The sequence below is a fragment of the Erpetoichthys calabaricus genome, chromosome 13 (assembly GCF_900747795.2).
Source record: "Erpetoichthys calabaricus chromosome 13, fErpCal1.3, whole genome shotgun sequence".
NCBI lineage: Eukaryota > Metazoa > Chordata > Cladistia > Polypteriformes > Polypteridae > Erpetoichthys > Erpetoichthys calabaricus.
In genome coordinates this window covers 78,284,669-78,305,077 of record NC_041406.2, presented here as the reverse complement: position 1 = coordinate 78,305,077, position 20,409 = coordinate 78,284,669, and positions in this window count along the sequence as shown.

Here is a 20,409-nt window from a genome sequence, read left to right as displayed (position 1 = left end):
TTCTAAATACTTTAATTTCGTTTCATAGTCTTTGATCTCTCAGTCATATTACTTTCACTAATGAAGTTAGGAGCTTTCTTCATGTGCATTTTACGTGCTTAAAATATCACGCTTCATTTTTCCATGTGTACAGTCTGAATAATAGGGCTAACTAAATAGTCTTTATTAGTTTTGGTAGACAATTCTGGAATTCATGTCATTTCTCGTAAAGGTCAGAGGAGGGTGTTAGTGTATACTTCTCATCATTAAGTCTGCTCATGTGTTGCTTCTCCTTATATGATGAGTAGGATGGAATTTGGCCTCTTGGGTGTTTTTTCAGTGATTTCCACCGAGATGTGCATGAAATATTATGAGGGGAGTTAGTTTCAGAAAAGAATTCACTTTGGTAAGACAGGTATTTAACAATGTAGAATTCTCAAGAAGAATTGCTTTGCTTTCAAAGAAATTTTTATGTTCAAGTCACATGAAAGCATTTGTTACTCTGAGCTTATATGATTTTTCTTCCTCTTTTATTAAAGCAGCCATATAATTTTATGCAGACAGGTGTGAAAAATGCAAATTAACAGCTCCTGTTTAGGGGATATTATCCTTGGCAATTAAGGGAACAAACTTCAGAAAGAATGTACATCCATTTTCCCTAACTCACTTAATCCAATAGCTACAATGTGTGAAACACCCTTTAATGGAATACCAATCCATAACAGAGCACCATTGTGTATACACACAATTGCACATTGTCATAACTTAACTAGGTGGAAAAAATATGTTTCTTTATTGCCTGCTAAACTACTTAATCTTCAGTAGATTTTTTTTTCGTCTACCACTATCATTCTCTCATACACTTAGATTTCTTATAAAAAGGGTGGCTCTGAGGCTAAGGATCTGGTATCTGGAGGTTTGCCGGTTCAAATCGCATTACTTCCAGAAGAGATCCTACTCTGTTGGACCCATGAGTAAGGCCCTTAACCTGTACAATGGCTGACCCTATGCTCAAATCCCCAAAGGTCATGCACAAAGACAATTTCCCCTTGGGGACCTCAGAGTCAGGAAAATTATTGGACAAAATTGGAAGCAAAATTCACAAGTTATGGTATTTTTAACCAAGGTTGAACTTCAACTTATCTGCAACAGCATGTCTAGCACCAACAAAATTCTAATACGCAGAGCCAATACAGAATCACCAATAAATCTAACAAGGAAATCAGAGAACCAAGTGAAACCTTAGCTGGAGTTTGTGAAAAAAGCGGTTTCAGAAAATCATCTAATGGATAAATGCCATAGACTTGTTGACTGTGGACAGAGCAGTAGAAGGTTATTGATTAAGTAAAAAGTTTTAATAATCATGCAACACAAAACATATCAAAAATGAAATAATGAATTGTGCTATTTATTAAACAAAATAACTGGATATGAACCTTTCCCTTCCCTTAAATGGCTCACCAAATCAACATCCATAACCAAATGAAAATATTAAATTTCTGTTTTAACAAAAAGGAGGAAGAAGCCAAAGATTATTCTTTCAAATAAAATAAAATATAAGGATACTAACTACAAAATACAAACAAAGCAGTCATTATTTACGTTACTGCAAATAAATCAAACAATTCGGAATTGGTGATTGTACTGAGGTAATTCTGCCAAACTCCTCCAGAGTTTAGATTCTGCCTTAGCCATAGTTTATGTGAAAATCTCATGTTTTCCTTTTGTGATATTCTAGTAGTATTAATGTACCAGTAACGGCAGATACACTTGACTTGAGCATTCATAGTTTTCATACTCTTTCTCTGTACGTTTAGCATTTGTTTGCTCAGAGGTTGATGCGCTTACTGCTTCCAGAGCAGCTCTTGGTTTCTCCACCCTTGCGGACCACTACTTCTCTTCTTTCGTCTACATCTTTTCGTGTTAAAACTGATTAAGTCAGTATTTGTCTTGCAATTACTTAGAACATTTTCTTTAATTTTTCACTTAAGTTGGCACATAAGTCTTCAATCTGCCTCAAGAATGATTTAAGATATGGAGAGGTAGGGGAAGTGACAGCGAAGGTGGTAGGGATTAGAATGGCACCCATACGTATGCGCCACATGGCCGCCCTGCTGGCCGCTGCCGAGAGTTGATTCTACAATAAAATAAAATAAAAATAAAAAGAGGAATAACCTAGGAGGTCAATCATCACCCCGAAAGTGGATATAAGTGGTATATACCAAATTTCAGGTCAATAGTTCAAACGGTTTGCTAGCTACAGGTGATTTGAAATCCTGGACGGACAAATGGACAACCACGGTGGCGTATTATATAAGAAGATATGTTAGACTAACTGGAGCCTGTAAATTAGATGTGTGCATGAGTAAACTACAATAGACTGGCATACATTCAATTGCTGGCTCCCTCCTTCTGCTTATTGCTGAGAGGCTCAGGTCTCACTCCCAACAACCTTGGTAAATAGGGTCACATATATCAGGGCATTGTGTGAAATTTACAGGGGTCAATTTTAAGGGTAGACTGGGAAAAGATGCAAGGGCATCGCAGGGCACCCTGGATATCATCGAGAGGAGTCGCAGTGCACGGCTCAATGGCAACTCTAATCTGTACCAGGAACTGAGAAGGACGGCTGCGAGGGCTCTGAGGGCAGATAAAGAGGCGTTTGTTAGAGGAATCTGTGAACAAGTGACACACCATCTGTGGTCTAGCAACCCACGTCCTGCTTACAGAGGAATCGAAGGATTACGCACATCTGAATCTGTTCCTCGGAGAATCGCAGTCAGGGCAGCTGATGGAACAGTCCTTATGGATGACACTGCAGTTGTGACCCGCTGGGCTGGCTACTTTGAGCAGTTGTTCAAAACTGATCCTCCGGCTAGGACGTTGGATATCTCTGGGCCCACGGTTCTTGAGGCTGATCCTCCAATTAGCTGTGAACCACCCAATCTCACTGAGATTGCACAGGTGGTGAACCAGTTGAGGTGGGGAAAGGCTGCAGGGATCTGTGGTATCCGGGGTGAACTTCTCCAGGCTGGTGGTAAGGCTGTCCTCTTGGTATTGCAAGCAATCTTTGCTTCCATTTGGGAGACTGGCATCATCCCAACTGACTGGAAAACGGGACTTGTCGTCCCTATCTGGAAAGGGAAGGGTGATCGCCAGGATTGCAGCAACTACAGGGGGATAACATTGCTCTCGGTGCCGGGTAAGGTCCTTGCTATGGTCGTCCTCAATAGGATCCGTGATCACCTGCTCACCTACCAGTGACCGGAACAGTCTGGTTTTACGCCTAAGGAGACTTCATGCCAGCAAAGCAGCGGGTCCAGATGGAGTATCGCCACGACTGCTGAAGGTCTGTGCATCGGAGCTGAGGGGTCCTCTACAGCGCATCTTGAACCTGAGCCTGGAACAGGGGAGAGTCCCGAGGCTTTGGAAAACATCTTGCATCACCCCAGTCCCAAAGGTATCACGTCCTAGTGAGCTGAATGACTTTCGGCCTCTTCTCTGACATCACATGTGATGAAGACCATGGAGAGGCTGCTGCTTCACCATCTTAGGCCACAGGTTCAACACGCCCGTGACCCTCTGCAGTTTGCATATCAGGAGAAGGTGGAAGCGGAGGATGCTATCATCTATATGCTACACCGATCCCTCTCCCACTTAGACAGAGGCAGTGGTGCTGTAAGAATTATATTTCTAGACTTCTCTAGCGCCTTCAACACAATCCAACCTCTGCTCCTTAGGGACAAGCTGACAGAGATGGTAGTAGATTCATACCTAGTGGCATGGATCGTGGACTATCTTAAAGACAGACCTCAGTATGTGCGTCTTGGGAACTGCACGTCTGACATTGTGGTCAGCAACACAGGAGCGCCACAAGGGACTGTACTTTCTCCGGTCCTGTTCAGCCTATATACATCGGACTTCCAATACAACTCGGAGTCCTGCCACGTGCAAAAGTTCGCTGATGACACTGCTATCGTGGGCTGCATCAGGAATGGGCTGGAGGAGGAGTATAGGGACCTAATCAATGACTTTGTTAAATGGTGCGACTCAAACCACCTACAACTGAACACCAGCAAAACCAAGGAGCTGGTGGTGGATTTTAGGAGGCCCAGACCCCTCATGGACCCCGTGATCATCAAAGGTGACTGTGTGCAGATGGTGCAGACCTATAAATATCTGGGAGTGCAGCTGGATGATAAATTAGACTGGACTGCCAATACTGATGCTTTGTGCAAGAAAGGACAGAGCCGACTATACTTCCTTAGAAGGCTGACGTCCTTCAACATCTGCAATAAGATGCTGCAGATGTTCTATCAGACAGTTGTGGCGAGCGCCCTCTTGTACGCGGTGGTGTGCTGGGAAGGCAGCATTAAGAAGAAAGACGCCTCACGCCTGGACAAACTGGTGAGGAAGGCAGGCTCTATTGTTGGCATGGAGCTAGACAGTTTGACATCTGTGGCAGAGCGACGGGCGCTCAGCAGGCTCCTATCAATTATGGAGAATCCACTGCAGCCACTAAATAGTATCATCTCCAGACAGAAGAGCAGCTTCAGCGACAGACTGTTGTCACTGTCCTGCTCCACTGACAGATTGAGGAGATCGTTCCTCCCCCAAACTATGCGACTCTTCAATTCCACCTGGGGGGGTAAACGTTAACATTTAACATTATACAAAGTTATTGTCTGTTTTTCACCTGCATTATTATCAATCTTTAATTTAATATTATTTATTGTATCAGTATGCTGCTGCTAGAGAATGTGAATTTCCCATTGGGATTAATAAAGTATCTATCTATCTATCTATCTATCTATCTATCTATCTATCTATCTATCTATCTATCTATCTATCTATCTATCTATCTATCTATCTATCTATCTATCTATCTATCTATCTCTCTATCTATCTAAGAAGTCTACCATCAACCACATCCTGGCACTGAGAGTTCTCATGGAGCGCAAACGTGAATATCGGCAGAGTTTCTTTGCAGCCTTTGTCGATTTTTGCAAAGCGTTCGACTAAGTTAATCAAGCTGCCCTGTGGAACATCCTGAGGGTTCCCGGGATCCCCTTGAGGTTGCTGGATATCATTGCTGGCCTGTACACTGGTACTGTGAGTGCTGTGCAGAGTGGAGGCAGGACCTCTGAGTTTTTACCAGTTGATTCTAGGGTTCGTCAGGGGTGTGTTCTTGCTCCTACTCTGTTCAATGCTTGTATGGACTGGGTGTTGGGCAAGGTCATGGGGTCCAGCAGCTGTGGGGCATCTGTTGGTGAAGAAAGATTCACAGATCTTGACTTTGCTGACGATGCTGTGATCTTTGCGGAGTCAATGGAGGCTCTGATCAGGATGCTCGAGAGACTGAGTAAGGAGTCTGAGTGTCTGGGTTTGCGAGTGTCCTGGATAAAAACCAAGATCCAAGCTTTAATGACCTCTTGGGCACAGCCATCAGCAACGTGTCTGTTTGCGGAAAGAGTGTAGTGGGTGCGGCAACACACTGTACCAGTGCATACTCCCCAACTTGACTTGACTTGACTGGGAAAAGACATATGCGACACTGCTAGTTATGTATCTTCTTCTTCCACTTAGAACTGAAGATAAAGACCTAAGTAAAGAACATTCAGACACTTCCTGTCATCCAGAATAGAAAGACCTCAGAGCAAGAGACAGTGTTGTAGTGAACCAGCAATAAATAATCACTTGGAAGTGACTCCAGACAAGCCTTTTGCATCTAGTCTTTAGTAAATAGCTTCTGCCTCACCAGCATTACTTGTCTTGTTCTTTTTCTCAGTGGATTTAGGAAATGGGTGGATATTCAAAGACATTTCTAATTAGGAAAATAATACTACTAAAGAAAACTACTTAGGTTTTAATAGTTTTGAACTTTTCAAGTATTCTCAAACATTAATAGCGAAACTGCAGTTATCCTTGCACTTACATGCTTGAGAAAGTTTGAAGATGGCATAGATATTGAGTAACTCCAACTACTTGTAAGAAATTTGAAATGCTCTACACTACAACATTAGGAAACAGAAGAAACAATCTATCAAATAATACAAACATACATGCTATTGGGATTAATAAAGCATCTATCTATCTATCTATCTATCTATCTATCTATCTATCTATCTATCTATCTATCTATCTATCTATCTATCTATCTATCTATCTATCTATCTATCTATCTATCTACTTAAATGGGTAGCCACTGTCTCAGATGACAGGGTCAAATTTTTCCTTGTACTACATTAATTCTTTTTTTTATTTGTGCTATAATCGACTAGCGTTTCAAAACACAAAAACTCCTATACATAAAATAGAAATAATCTTTGTGATGATAAAAAGAACTATTAATAATAATAGACCCACTACATGTAGATAGTAAAAGTAAATTATAAATAACAGTTGAGGTCAGTAGAAGGTTAACCTTTATGAACAAAGTATTCTTAATTCTAGATAAGTAATGTAGATTTCTGTAGAGCACTGAAACACATTGTATACACAGATAAATGGCACTCAACTCTCAGCTTATGTTTAGCTTGCACTATACAACAATATTTAAGAATATTTGTGCTATTATTTATTTTTTGTGAATATTTGTATTTTTAATACAATAATAAAATGGTGTTTGCATTTCCAGAATGGCTGGCAGAGTGTAACAGTGATGTGCCATTCTCACTTACAGCTACAGGGTGCTAGGTCCTTTACCTTGAAGGATCACTTTCTATGTAAATATTGCATGCTCTCCCTATTTTAAAGATGGGTTTCTACATTTATTCACTTTCCAACCACATCCCAAAGGTATACATCTTCTTCTTTCCCTCTGGTTTCTGCCTTGTCTGGAGCCATCTCCTTATTGTACCCAGTTGTTATGATTCTTGAAACCTTTCTTAAACAAGAATGTATTAAATCCCATGAAAAGCTAAGACCTCATTTTTATTTTATTTGCATGCTTTGTTTCAGATTCAGAACAAAACTAAATCACTAAATGAAAAAGTGTTCTGAAATGACTACAGCTGCAGTGTACTGTTTTGAAACAAACAGTGTGGCGGACAGCCGGGGCCCTTACCTCTATACTGGAAGGATTGGGGGAGAGAACATATTCAGAGCATTACCTCCCCTTGAGCAATAGATGGCAGCCCCTCCTGGGTTGCAGAGGCGCCTTGGACTCCCGCAGGGTTCCATGGGAGTTGGAATTTGGTGCAGCCCTCTTGGGTTCCATGGGCGCCGCCAGGTACTGTTGAGCCCTTCGACAGACATAGTGTTTGGAATTCTGATCATAGAGTTCAATTTTTGTCTCATCAACCAAAAGAATATTTTTTCTCAAGCTTTCAGAGTCCTTTAAATGCCATTTGACAAAGTCCAAGCATGAACTAGCTACTCTACCATAAATGCCTGATTGATGGAGTGCCATGGAGTTGTTAATCCTTCCAACTTGTTTGCCCTTCTCAGTAGAGGATTTCTGAAGCTCTGTGACCCTTTGGTTTTTGATAACTCCCTGACCAATTTACTTCTTGCCAGATTACTCAGTTTGACTGGACCGACAACTCTAAGAAGAATACCGTTGCAGGTACTGTTGAGCCCTGTGTGGCAGTACTTTCACCACACCCAGAACTGCTGTCAGAAGAAGGTGTCGAAACCTGGAGCACTTCCGGGTGCCCTATACAATGAGCCAGCCACTACTACTCCAGGAGCCAGAATCAGGAGGAAAGGAGACAAAGCTTGCCAGGAGGTGGGCAGTGAGGAAGAGAAAAAGAACAGAAAAGAAAAGAGTGTCTTCTATGCTGTGTTTTCGTTTTGTGAACTCTCCTGTACAGATGAAAAACAGGGGAAGGCGTTTCCCATGGGAAAAGAAATAAAAACGTGTGCTGAATTTGTGTCCTGCGTCTGTCTGTGTCAGGTTTGGGCGGCAGAACGACCGGGAAATGATCAGAGTATAAAGTAATAAAAGAATAGTCAGAAAACTTTGCAAAATTCAATAATAGGAAGGCAGTGAAAACACCAAAACTAAAAGTGAAATAGAAAACAAACTCTAAAAAGGCTAAGTGAAGATCAAAAACCAGGAACAAAGTACAAAGAAATCACTGATGGTACTTTTAGAATTTATTCAAATACTCAGATGCAGACGAAAACATCATGCTATGAGGCATGAACTTGGCCACACCCCCTAGCAACTGACATAGCAAACTTGAAAGTCAAAAGGGACAAAATGTCAGAAACTATGAAATTTCAGAATGATGTAACAGAAAAATAATAATTGTCCAAAATGGTGCCTTTACTTCACTATTAGCATTTAGACTTGTCTTGCTCAACTGGAAGAATCCTAGCCAACCTCTTTTAAGTCAGTGGGTAACTGATGTTATATACTATTTGTAATTGGAAAAAATCAAATTCTTACTTACAGCATCTGTTCAGAACTCTTTAAAACCTGGCAGGACCTAATCAATAATATTTTAGAATACACATTTATATTGGGTAAAAGACTCCTTTCTCTCTTTACTACTCTCAATGGTTTTACTCTGGCTGTTGGCCTTCCTCTCTTTCTCACGGGGGTGTGGATTTGAATTTAGTTTTGTTAAGTTTTGACTTGATTGTATGAAATGTTATATTTTTATTAAATTCAATAAAGAAAAAAGTAATGCTAAAGAAATTATTGAATATAAATACTCGGCCTGAAATCATAACAGTTTTGTTCAGGAACTTGTAGTTTATGTTTATTTTTTTGTTTTGCCTCCCATGAAGCCATTTTGTTTTTTAGGGGTTGCTGTCATTTCCTGCTCTCATTGCACCCATCATTAGGAAGATGCCACCAGAAGTCACCTTGTACAACATCATTGGCACAGTATTATTTGTTTATCTATCCCTGTATTCTCAGAGATGCTGCTGTTTCTAAGACCATTAACGACTTATACAGGTCTAGTTACTGCTAATTTTGCCCCCTTTTTAAAAATCACTTTTTAATCTGAAAATATTTTGTTAGAGAAAATTCTCTGTAAAACAGCAAAGCCTTAAGTCATCGTTATAAAATTAATTCATGGAGATGGATGTTCTTTATTTACACCAAGCAATTGTGCCTCACCATCTGAGCAGCTGGGTTTTTCATGGGAAGAGTGAAAGGATTAACAGATTAGCCTCCTTTAATCAGCTAGGTTAATTTACATATAATAGATAGAAAGCATTTCAGTTACACCTATCAGCACACAGATAAATGGCACATTCCTTAAACATTCCCATGTCATTAAGTTCTATCCATAGGTCCCAAAATAGAGAACAAAATAAAAAGTTAAAAATTGCTATTTGATCTCATTTGTAATTTAAATGTGTTGCTACAAATGAAGTCCTAGTTTAACAGGTAGTCGGTTTTAGGCACATTTTCCCTTATATCCCTTACCACTCTAATATGTCTGAGTAAATAATAGTACACTTTGATGAGGCACACTTTCTGTTGCATTTGCATTTTTACTATTATAATTCCTAGGTGTATAATTATTAAACAGAAAATATTTGATGCCTCCAAAAATTGAAAAATATTCCAATTAACAATTATGGAAGATGAGATTATTCTGATGATTCAAGAGCATGAAATAATGAGAAATTTCCAGTAATAAAGTTTATAATTTTGCTATAGTGAACCTAAATTAATTAATGAATAATAAGCACAAAAACACACTTCTGTGATTATGAATAATAAATAATAATAAATATGCCCATTTGTTAACTGACTTGTATAAAACCAGAGCTTATCCTGGCATTGTCCAGAGAGAGCAAAGACTCCTTGATGTTACCCTAGACCAAAAGTAGGCAATGGCAGTCAAATTTATTAAAAACCGAAAACTGAAATCTCTCATCTCTCTATTATATAAAAAAATGTTGGGACGAGACGAGACATGACATTCTCAGAAAGACACTTTGACATCCCGCGAGACAAGACTTTGTGCCAAGAGATTTAACCACGCCCGGGCCGGAAAAAGACAAAGAGTAGATGACAAAGTAGAACATCGTAAAGAATTCAAAAACGTTGGTGTGATACACATGTAGAGCAGGTTAGAGATAATGGAAGTAGGAAAATTCGAAAGTCTCAAAAAAATGATAGTAAAGATAGCATTAGCGCAAATAAATGGAAATTATTACTCGGTGAAATAACGGAACAGAGAAAAGAGATCGAATAGTGTTTCTTCCCAATGAAAAGGCGTATCCTTGAGAATTAAAAGATTTGTTGTTTGGTGAAAGTGAAATCCACATACGCTGTCAGACTTGGGTTACAGAGTTGCACAGATACGCAGGAGACTTTTAGAGATAGAAATGTTAATCAAACACTTCAAACAAACATAAGTCTCTTTCAGGAGTGAATCAAGCTCCGTGTGTAGTCTGAGGGAACAGTTCCGTCTCTCAATTAAAAGAATAGAAAATCTTCCTCTTCATAGGAGTGCGCCTTGGGAGCGGGACCCCCAACAGGAGCAGAGGATGTCTGGGGGTGAAGAGAGACAAGGCAGTGAGACAAAAGGACAGCTGCTGTACAGGATTTTAAATATTTGAAGTGCTGCATGAGATGCAGATCACGCGGCACGGCAGCAACAGCTAGCCAGCAGCTGATCGAGCAAAGAGAAGATAAAAAAACAGAGAAGATAAAAAACCTGTATTTGTTTCCCATTGTATCAACATTTAAGGGTTTCGGAGGAGCGACCGCATCTCCTTGGGGTGCATTCAGCCCTCCTTTTTACAATGGCGCGTAGCACAGTCCCGGTGTTGGTGAGCGAAGTGAGCACGGGGCAAAGGCCCCTAGTTTATATAAATAATCAGACCCTTAATTCAGTAATTTGTAGAAGCCCATTTGGAAGTAATTCCAGCTTGGAATCTTCTTTATTAAGTCTCTCCAAGCTTTGTACAACTGGATTTGGGTGGTTTATACAATTTTTCCTGGATTATCCTACCAAGCTCCTTTAGATTGAACAGGTGGCATCTGTAAACTGCAATCTTTAGGTCTTTACATAATGTTCAGTGGGGTTTAACTCTGGGCTTTAGCTGGGCCACTCAGGGACAGTCAGAAACTTATCCTGAGACCACTCCAGTGTTTTTTCTTGGTAGTATGAAAGGTAAACCATCACCCCAGTATGACGATGTGTGCACTGTGAAGCAGGTTCTCTTCAAAGACCTCACTGTATTTGACTACATTCTATCCCCCCCTCTATTCTGTACAATCTCCCTGTCCCTGATACTGAGAAGCACCCTTATTGTGTAATGCTGCCATCATCATGCTTCACCATAGGGATGGGATTAGGCAGGTGATGTGGACTGCCTGGTCTTCGACAGACATAGTGTTTGGAATTCTGATCACAGAGTTCAATTTTTGTGTCATCAGCCAAAAGAATATTTTTTCTCAAGCTTTCAGAGTCCTTTAAATGCCATTTGACAAAGTCCAAGCATGAACTAGCTACTCTACCATAAATGCCTGATTGATGGAGTGCCATGGAGTTGTTAATCCTTCCAACTTGTTTGCCCTTCTCAGTAGAGGATTTCTGAAGCTCTGTGACCCTTTGGTTTTTGATAACTTCCTGACCAATTTACTTCTTGCCAGATTACTCAGTTTGACTGGACACACAACTCTAAGAAGAGTTCCAAACTTCTTTCATTTCACAATTATCGAGACACTGTGCTCCTGCAAACACTCAAAGCTTTAGAAATGGTTTTGTACCCTTGTTCTGATCTGTGTGTCATCACAATTTTCTCAAGGAGGTCTACAGAGAGCATGGCTTGGATGATGTCCTCACATGCAGTATGAATTGTAGGACCTTACTGTATATACACAGGCATGTGATTGAAATTATTAGAAAGAAAGTTTGTCACAGATGGACTCCAATCAAGTTCTAGAGACATCAAGATAAATAAAGTAAACAGAATGGACCTGGCCAGCAAAGTGTCTGAATACTTATATGAATAAGAGATTTCAGATTTTTTTGTTTTTAATAAATAAAACCTTTCTAAAAACATGCTTTCACTGTGTCATTAAAGGTTATTGAATGTAGATTGATGGGCAAAGTGGCAAGTGTATACATTTAAAATGAAATCCACAACACAACACAAAAAGTGTTCAGAAAGGGAAGGTGTCTGAATACTTTCTGAATTTTTTGTAACTTCGAAAAGGTAATGAAGAAGAGGAATTGATATCCATGCAGTCTGTGTCTAGTTTCCCTTTACTGTATGCTTTCATGTCATCTCTTTTCATTGCCACTATTGAGTACTCATTTATTACAATTTAAAATAGAGCTCCGTTTTCACATTTGAGAATTTTTTTCCCATAAAAAAATAAGACAGCTTCCTTTTCTTCAATGGTATTCTTCTGAATAAACCCCTGGTCGTTTCTTTCTTGCTCATTTCTTTAATAGACCTTTTCATGCATTCTAAAAAGTAATTAGAATATTTAATATTCTATTGCTTTTAAATGTGCAGCTGTTTAGAAAACATCCTTCCTATCTTTGGCACAGTATTTGTATTTCCCTGATGTGCTGTCATGTCCATGAAATATGCTTCTTATTTTAGTTTATAAGCATTGGTTTCTTCCTGGTCATTTGTAACCTATGACATTTTCACATGGTAATGCGAGTTGTATATCCTGTTTAACTTATGTCACCTACTGTCTCCTAGAAGCAAAGCACACAGTAATATATCAGAGGAAATAGAAATGTATATATTATTCAAATGATTAATGAAGTAAAAAGATAGGGCATCTTAAAACTGTCATACATATGGGACTTAATGGGTAAAACCTTTTATGCATTAATATATCAGGGGTTTAAGCTTCAAGTGGTACTGAGCCCCACCATTAAAACCGAGCATAGTGGTTTGAAATGGTTCTTAGGTATTGAGGTCTGAACCCCATTCACAAAACAACTCGCTGCTATGTTTTGAATTTACTACATGCATTGCTCAGTTTATTAATCTGCAGTCTAGCATCAGAATTAATACTGAGCTGACTTCAGAGGGTTTATGTTAATTAAATTTGTACACATGAAATGCATACTAAACAGTCAATGTCAAGCTGCTCAACACAATTCCATTAGATTCTTCTTTTACCCAATTATATTCTGAAATTAAAATTGAAAAATTATTTTGTGGAACAATTAAAATACCATTTGAGTGAAATCCTAGGCATCGTTACAAGAATGTGCCCACCCTACTAAAATACCTGAATACCTTGTGCATAAATATAACTATCAGATAATTTTGTTATATAAGGTAAAATCCAGAAATACATTTTTCACCAAAACAAATCTAACAGAAATTGGGACGAACTGATGTATTTGGTTAATGCACTTATGCCCAGTCCTGCTGAGATGGTCACCAGCTCTATCAGACAATGGGAGGTGAAAAATGAATGGACACAGACATTTTCCTTAAATAAAACATATCTTTCATTTGCCATTATACATTGATGTTTCATACTGCAATTATAATAAAAGAAATTGTTTGAAGAACAGTATAACGAAATAGCGACTAAACATTTTGACTGTGACCCTTGCAACTATATTAGTGGTTTAGTATTATTACAGTGCCTTCTAAGTTCACGGCACAACATTAGAGAATAAGCAGTGTGCCACTATAGCACCCTCTTTATTTATTATTATTATTATTATTATTATGTTATTTTTTAAATTTTATTGATTTTATTGTAATCATTCCATACAAATACAGTAGATACATTTTTACAAAAAAAATAGGATTGAAAACAAATCAATCCCCACCCCTGAGAAAGAGAGCATGACCAACAGACTAAAACTTAAAAATAGTAAAAATAAATAAATTGAAGAGTTTAATAGGCGGATACAGATAAATGGAGAAGAAAAAGAAATGGGAAGAGAATCTACTTCCTCAGTGCTTTATGAGCTTATTCTAAAATAGTATTGATTAGATCCTGCCAGGTTTTGAAAATGTTCTGCACAGATCCTCTAAGTGAGAATTAGATTCTTTCCAGTTTCAAATAACATAAAACATCAGTTACCCACTGACTTAAAAGAGGAGAGTTAGGATTCTTCCAGTTTAGCAAAATAAGTCTGCATGCCAATAGTGTAGTGAAGGCAATCACAGTTTGTTTGTCCCTCTCCACTTTAAGCCCATCTGGAAGAACACCAAACACAGCTGTTAGTGGGTTACGAGGGATTGTGACACCAAGGCTGTCTGAAAGGCACTTAAAAATTTATAAAAAAATAAAATTGAAAAAAATCATCCAGAATGATGTTATTTTGGTGCAGGCCCAAAACATGTGACCCAGTGAGGCTGGAACTTGATTGCATCGGTCACAGGTTGGATCTTGCCCTGGAAACATTTTGGACAATTTCAAGCGAGACAGATGTACTCGATATATCATTTTGAGCTGAATAATTCTATGATTTGCGCATATGGAGCTCGAATGAATTCTCTGCATTGCTACCTTCCAATCCTTTTCTGATATGTTGAGTGAGAGATCTTTTTTCCATTGTCCTCTTGGATCTTTGAAAGGGAGGGACTGTAAAATATTTTTATTTATTGCAGAAATGCTGTCTGAGTCCTCGAGACTGAGCAATATTTTCTCCAGCATAGAGGTAGGTGGGAGATGGGTGGGGAAAATCAGGCAGGTTCTGTTGGACAAAAGTTTCTAATTTGAATATAGTGAAAGAAATGTGTTGCTGGAAGATTAAATTTGGAATGTAATTGTTCATAGGATGCAAAGATGCTGTCTATATAAAGATCTCTAAGCAATTTAATCCCAAATGTTTTCCAGATATTAAAAACTGCATATGTTTGCGAGTGTTGAAAAAGGTGGTTCTCATGCAGAGGTGCCACAAATAAAATTCTCCATGTTAAAATGCTTTCTACATTGGTTCCATATTCTGAGTGAGTGAAGCACAATTGGGTTACAGTAATCCCTCCTCCATCACGGGGGTTGCGTTCCAGAGCCACCCGCGAAATAAGAAAATCCGCGAAGTAGAAACCATATGTTTATATGGTTATTTTTATATTGTCATGCTTTGCGCAGAAACACAGGAGGTTGTAGAGAGACAGGAACGTTATTCAAACACTGCAAACAAACATTTGTCTCTTTTTCAAAAGTTTAATCTGTGCTCCATGACAAGACAGAGATGACAGTTCCGTCTCACAATTAAAAGAATGCAAACATATCTTCCTCTTCAAAGGAGTGCGCGTCAGGAGCAGTGACTGTCAGAGAGATAGAGAAAAGCAAACAAATCAATAGGGCTGTTTGGCTTTTAAGTATGCGAAGCACCGCGGCACAAAGCTGTTGAAGGGGGCAGCTCACACCCCCTCCGTCAGGAGCAGAGAAAGAGAGAGAGAGAGATAGAGAGAGACAGAGTTTGTTTTTCAATCAAAAATCAATACGTGCCCTTCGAGCTTTTAAGTATGCGAAGCACCGTGCAGCATGTTGCTTCAGGAAGCAGCTGCACAGAAGGTAGCAACGTGAAGATAATCTTTCAGCATTTTTAGACGAGCATCTGTATCGTCTAGGTGTGCAAACAGCCCCCCTGCTCAATCCCCCTACGTCAGGATCAGAGAAAGTCAGCGCAAGAGATAGAGAAAAGTAAGTTGGGTAGCTTCTCAGCCATCTGCCAATAGCGTCCCTTGTATGAAATCAACTGGGCAAACCAACTGAGGAAGCATGTACCAGAAATTAAAAGACCCATTGTCCGCAGAAATCCGCGAACCAGCAAAAAATCCGCGATATATATTTAAATATGCTTACATATAAAATCCGTGATGGAGTGAAGCCGCGAAAGGCGAAGCGCGATATAGCGAGGGATTACTGTATTAGTATATTTGTTCATCTATTTGTGTCCAGGTTTTTATAGCTTGTATGTTTGCTGCCCAGTAGTAAAACTGAAAGTTAGGTAGAGCCATGCCACCTTTTGTCTTAGGTCTTTGTAGAGTCGCTCTTTGGATACGTGGATGTTTCAGGTTCCAAATAAATGAGGTTATGGTTGAATCTAATTGATTAAAGAATGATTTATTGATGTATATTGGAATGTTTTGAAATAAAAAGAGAAGCTTAGGAAGGATATTCATCTTAACAATGTTAATTCTTCCAGCTAGAATGAGATGGAGGGTTGACCATCTATGCAAGTCTTGCTTAATTTTTTCCATACAGACAGCGAAATTTTGTTGATAAAGAGATTTGTTTACTTGTGATATTTACCCCTAGATATTTAAACTGATCTGCAATAATAAAAGGGAAGGTGTCCAATTTAATATTGTATGCTTGAGAGTTCACTGGAAAGAGCACACTTTTATTCAAATGAATTCTGTGACCAGAGATCTTTTGAAATTCTGTAAGTGCTGTTAAGACTGCAGGTACAGTATTTTGTGGGTCTGATATATACAAAACCATATCATCTACATATAGAGAAATTTTCTGTTCCAGTCCTTCCCTGATAATCCCCTTTATCTGATAAGCATTTTGACAGTGAACTGCCAGTGGTTCAATGGCGATTGCAAGTAGCAGTGGTGACAAGGGGTATCCTTGTCTGGTACCACGTTCTAGTTTAAAGTAGTCTGAGCAAATGTTGTTAATACAAACTGAAGCTTCTGAATTGGTATACAGTAGTTTGATCCATGCACAAATATTCGGGCCAAACCCAAATTTCTCTAATGTAGTGAAAAAGGTAGTTCCATTCAATCATATCAAATGCTTTTTCTGCATCCAATGATAATAATATCTCCGGGGTGTTTGTCTTTGCAGGTGAATATATTACATTAAAGAGGCATGGGAGATTGGAAGCTAAGTGTCGGCCTTTAATAAATCCAGTTTGATCTTGTGATATTACTGAAGGCAGCACTTTCTCCATCCTTCTAGCTAGGACTTTGTAGAGTATCTTAACATCATTATTTAGAAGTGAATTTGGTCTGTATGATGCACATTGTAATAAGTCCTTGTTTTGTTTAGGAAAGACGGTGAACTCCAGAGGTGTCTCTAGCTTCTGTAAATGTTGCTGATAAGAGGGGATTATGGATTTATAGTAGTCTCTAAATGTGTGCATTATATTTTTATTGTCAATGATTTTATCTCTGTTCGTGTTGGTGATTGCTGGGATTGTATTGCAAACTTCTTGCTTGTAGATTTATTGAGCTAAGAGCTTATTCGCTTTCTCTCCATATTCATAGTAATGATGTCTTGATTTAAAAATGAATTGTTCAGTTTCTTTGGTTGTTAAGAGGTTGAGCTCTGAATGCTGAGACTGTCTTTTCCTATGAAGAGCTTCACTTGGACACCTGGCATGTTCTTGATCTATTCTAGTAATTTCGCTGATTAGCTCTGATACCTTCTTGGTTTCTAATTTATTTCTGGTGGAAAGATATAAAATAATCTGTCCTCTTAAGAAGGCCTTTAGAGTTTCCCAGAGTATTCCTGCAGAGACCTCTGAGGATGTATTTGTCTCTAGGAAGAAACTGATTTGTTTTGATATAAATTCTGTACAGTTCTCATCTGCTAATAGAAATGGGTTAAGACGCCATCTGCGAGATGAGTATGTGGGGCATAATGATTTCAGCTCCAAGATCAGAGGGGCATGGTCAGAAATGACAATAGCGTCGTACTTGCAATATTTTAATCTCAGGCAAGAAATTATTATCTATAAAGAAGTAATCAATTCTTGAGTAGCAATGATGCACTGGTGAGTAGAAGGAATATGTTCTTGAGTTTGGGTTTAGAAACCTCCAGGGGTCTGATAAGTTGTGATCAGTTAAAAACTGTGTAATTGTCTTTGCAGTGTTAGATGTCATCCCCCCTGTGACAGGAGACCTATCTAAGAGTGGATTTAAAACACAATTAAAGTCCCCAGCCATTATAATTTTGTGAGTGTTCACATTGGGAATAGATGCAAATACATTTTGCATGAATTCCCTATCATTGACATTGGGTGCATAAACATTTATCAAAATCACTTTACAGTTAAATAAGTTGCCCATGACAATCACATGTCTCCCTTCAGGATCAGATACTACATCTGATGCTACAAATGAAACTGTTCTATGTATAAGAATTCCCACACCTCTAGTTTTCTTTGTAAAGCTGGAATGGAACATTTGTCCAGTCCAGTCTTTTTGCAGACGGAACTGATCTTTGCTTAATAAGTGGGTCTCCTGTAAAAATACTATTTTTGCATTTAGACCTGTTAGGTCAAGAGACTACTGTCTTTATCTTTAATTCGTGATTCAGGCCTTTAACATTCCAGCTCACAAAGTTAACTGTCCCATCATGGAGACATTGATTCTGAATTTTTGATGTCATTTTGTAGTCTTAACTGGAAGTGAGACAGCTTTAACCTTAATTTCCAATTTCCCCACAAGTTATTGCCATGCAGCCTATTGTTACGTTGGAAGTTATAATTATAAGGCTTTAAAGGATAGATTAGATATATCTTGCTCTCTTTCTCTCCCCCCCTTATCCCCACACCCCTCCATTTTGCCTCCCCATGTGAGGCTGGACCCCACTTCACAAAGTGCCAGTCCTCTGGCATACCTAGAGACAGAGCACGTCCAAAACAAAACAAGCCCCCCAGCAGTGGCATTTGAGGATTAAAAAGTAGAGATATCTATTGCCAATAAAGTCTAAATACTGTAAGCATAAAATATAATCATCAACAGTTTTAAAATATTAAGACAGTAAACCCAGGGAATTGTGTTAAAAAGTGGCCCTGGATAAGCATAGTAAATCCTAATGCAATAATAACAATAACAATAAACCAAGGGTATAATGTTAAACAGTCTCCTTTAGAATAGTGAAAAGAAAAAGAAAAAAAAAAGAACTACTTTAATTTCTTCCACACATACGCGTGTAATTGTAATTAAAACATAAACAAAAAGTGGCCGAGAAGAAAAAAGGATGTATAATTATGGTACCCGTATCATTGCAAGCAGATCAGATAGCAGGTAATATGTTCTTGCTATACCATGACAGGATGCTACTCACTATCGTATTTCAAATAAACGTCGGGATCAGCTTTCTTAACTCCTTTTCTACTTCCTCCTTGGAGGAAAAGATGTGGTATTTGTCTTGAATATCCACTTTCAGTTTGGCAGGATACAAGAGGCCGTAACTGATATCGGCTTTCCGTAAACGCTGTTTAATGTTGTAAAAAGCTGCATGTTTAGCAGCTGTTGAGGGTGAGAAATCAGGGAAAATACGACTGTGGTTATTTTCAAATATAATCTCTTGTTTCTGTCTGAGAAGTGCCATTACATTAAGCTTAAATTGTAATCTCTCAAAGTGGACAATTAAAGTCCTAGATTTAGAGGTATTTGATCCAAGTATGCAATAAGCTGCCACTATCTCGGTATCTGATTTAAAGTCCTCTCCAATTATTTTTGAGAAGAGTTCAGCTATGGATTTCACTGGGTTTGGACTTTCACGATTCTCAGGTAGACCTTCAATTCTAATATTATTCCTTCTGCATCCATCTTCCAGAGCCACAAGTCTGTCTCCGAGTTTTTTGCATTCAGAATTCGCAGCTGTAGCTTTTCCATCGGCATTAGATGCCAATTGTTCCGCTGTTTCAATTCGAGCCGTGAATGTCTACTTAACATCTTCCAGCTGATCGGCAACTTCTCTCAGTTTAGACGCATTTTCCTGAATGTGTTCCTCAATTTTTCTCAGCATATATTTAAAGATGGCATCAAAACGATTATATATACATTTTTCCAAGTCTTTATATAATAATCTTGACTCCTCTGCTTTTGAAAATTTTAGACCTATCTCTAACTTGCCTTTCTTAAGTAAAATTCTACAGAAGACAGTCATTATGCAGCTTAATGACCACCTCAATAAACATGCTATTCTTGATAAGTTTCAGTCGGGTTTCAGAACAAATCACAGTACAGAAACTGCACTCGTTAAAGTAGTATATGACTTCTGGGTAAATGCAGACAGAGGCCATTTATCTGTTCTCATCCTCTTAGATCTGAGTGCCGCATTTGATACTATTGATCAAAATATTCTTAGAAATCGCCTTAGTCAGTGGGTGGGCCTCTCTGGCAGAGTCTTAAATTGGTTTGAATCCTACCTGGCAGGTAGAAAATTCTTTGTTAGTTGTGGTAATTTTACTTCTATGACACATGATATTCTATATGGTGTTCCACAGGGCTCTATTCTGGGTCCGCTACTCTTTTCGATTTACATGCTTCCGTTAGGTCAGATTATCTCGGGGCATAACGTGAGCTACCACAGCTATGCCGATGACACACAGCTGTATTTATCAATAGCACCTGACGACCCCGACTCTGTTGGTTCGTTGACACAATGTCTCACTTGTGTTTCTGAATGGATGAATAGTAATTTTCTCAAACTAAATAAAGAGAAAACTGAAATTTTAGTGATTGGCAATAATGGATACAATGAGGTTATTAGAAATAAACTTGATGCATTAGGATTAAAAGTTAAGAAGGAGGTAAAGA